Source organism: Lissotriton vulgaris, chromosome 1_1 (assembly GCF_964263255.1).
Source record: "Lissotriton vulgaris chromosome 1_1, aLisVul1.2, whole genome shotgun sequence".
NCBI lineage: Eukaryota > Metazoa > Chordata > Amphibia > Caudata > Salamandridae > Lissotriton > Lissotriton vulgaris.
This window is the reverse complement of record NC_141685.1, coordinates 889,281,128-889,283,261: the sequence shown is the minus strand read 5'-3', so window position 1 is coordinate 889,283,261 and position 2,134 is coordinate 889,281,128. Positions and strand designations below refer to the sequence as shown.

Here is a 2,134-nt window from a genome sequence, read left to right as displayed (position 1 = left end):
ACAGGGATCACAGGAAACCTGAAATCAAGACATAAAGGAAAAGCAGGCCAGCCAGGAGCCGCAGCACCAGCACGCCGAACGGCCCCAGCGAAGTCCCCCGGGACCGAAAGAGTCCCAAGACCAAGGCGGGGGACGACACCGCCGACGCCCGACAAATCTCCACAGAGGAGACACCCTGAAGGGGGCCCAGGACACCGAGCCACTCCCCGTGAACCGACCCCGGACCCCCGCCGGATCCACCGAACCCAGCGAAGCGTAGGAAAGGAAGATAGCCTGTGGAAGCCAGCGAACCAAGGTGGAACGAGGGCTAGTGGCCCGAACGAACCGGGCCAAAAGACACAAAACAGGCCATCCCACCGGGAAAGGAAAGACGTGCGGCCAAGAGAAGCCAAAACAGCACGCCGAACAACCAGCACGGACGAGGGAGGAACCTCGCCGGCAGGGAAAAGCGGTAAAGATACCACCCGAGCCCGGGACCCCAGGGAAGGAAGCCCCGGGAAGGACACGGGGGACATGCCGGAGGAACAACCACGTCCGGCAAAACCCGCAAGAAGGGCGGGGAGCGGAGGAACGACCCCCGCACGCCCCTCCGCCCAGCAGACACCACTGCCACCAGGGAAAAATCACCTGAAAGGCGAGGAACCGCAAAGCCACCGAGGGCCGGGGCCCAAAAGGGCGGACCCCGAAGAGCTCGTAGAACGAGAGAGTGAACTCATATGGAACGCCTCACGAATATGCGAGTTACCCTTGCGCAGGGGCCCTGCAAATCTCCTCTGTAATGTTCCAATATTAGCATATGTGCTGCCGAAGCGAGCACCCAAGGGGGAGACCGGCAGAGCGTCCGTGGGCGAAGGACAAACAACATCGGAGCCAAGCGAGCCACCAGGGAAACCAGGCCGTCGAACACCGGACTGTGGAAGGCCCGCAAGGCCGCCCACCGGGCCCACAGGGTAGAAGGGGCCACGCCCCAGGAACACCCCTCAGACCGGAAAACCAAGACCCGCAAGGGGACCATGGAGGCGGGGACAGCACCAAGCCGACCGCGCCAACGCGAGAAGGACGCCCAGCGCCGGGCACAGGCAGAGAACGTGGAAGACCTGCGGGAACCCAGCAGCAAAGCCACAACCCCCGAGCAAGCAGCGTCCTCCGCACAAGAACCGGGCCTGCAGAAGGAGGCAGGCCAGCCGACAAGAGCCGGCTCAACACCGATGCCGAGAGCGGGGGACCCAACCACGGGACGGGAAGATCCGGGATCGGCCAGGAGGCTCGAACCGTCAGCTCGCCATAGGAGAGGGTACCCGGGGCGGTGGACCCCGCCGGGAACTAAAACCAGGAACGCACCATGACTTGCGTGGCAACCACGCGCGGGTGCCAGGCACCTCACCTCTTCCAAAAAAGGCCATGCGCTGCCAAGACGAGCACCCATGAGCACCCCGGCCCTGCCCAAGCGAATCCTGCCGAGGACCCGCGATCTCAGAGGGCACGGGGGAAACGCGTACATCAGACCGAAAGGCCACGCGAAAGACAGGCAATAAGGACCCGGAAGGAGGAGTAGAACCCGGGCCGGAGGGCCGAGTCCCCCTCCGTGAACAGAGACATCGGAGGCAGACCGAGCCGAGGCCCCAGGCGTCGAAACACCACCGGGGCAGGGTGAGACTAGGCAATGAAGGCCAGCCCCGACTCCGTCGGACCCCGGGGGAAAGACAGCCCGAAGGGCCAGGATCGGCAAACGGAACGCCACACGAAAATGTGCAGGGGCCAAGCCAGTCAACCAATTTTTGTAAATGTGCTGCCGAAGCGAGCACAGCAAAAAGACGGCCGGCCAGGAAGACATTCAGCAACCCCCGAAGCACGAGGAGCTGAGCGGCCGCAGGAGAACTCCAATGACCTCCAAACGACCCGGCGCCAAAGGACGCCCCCCCCCCTGAAAGAACCAGAGGGAAGAACCGGGACCAGGCACACGCCCTCCCCGAAGGAGGACAAGCCCGAGACGAGGACCGAAGGGACCACCGTACATAGGCCAGGAAGCCGACGGATGAGAGACACCGCCAGATGTGAAGCCTCCCCCACGGGGGGGGAACAAAAAACGAGGCCGAGAGGGAGCACACGGCCAGACAGGGAACCCCCAAGACCC

The 2,134-nt window shown here is 64.0% G+C and overlaps 1 non-coding gene across 1 annotated transcript; it reads right to left on the bottom strand.

Annotated features, from left to right (window-relative positions):
- Window positions 1–710: 710 nt before the first annotated feature.
- LOC147748118 (U6 spliceosomal RNA) lies at window positions 711–817 on the bottom strand. Its single transcript, XR_015300340.1, has one exon. It is a non-coding gene; the product is annotated as a U6 spliceosomal RNA (small nuclear RNA).
- Between the last annotated feature and the right edge of the window lie 1,317 nt (window positions 818–2,134).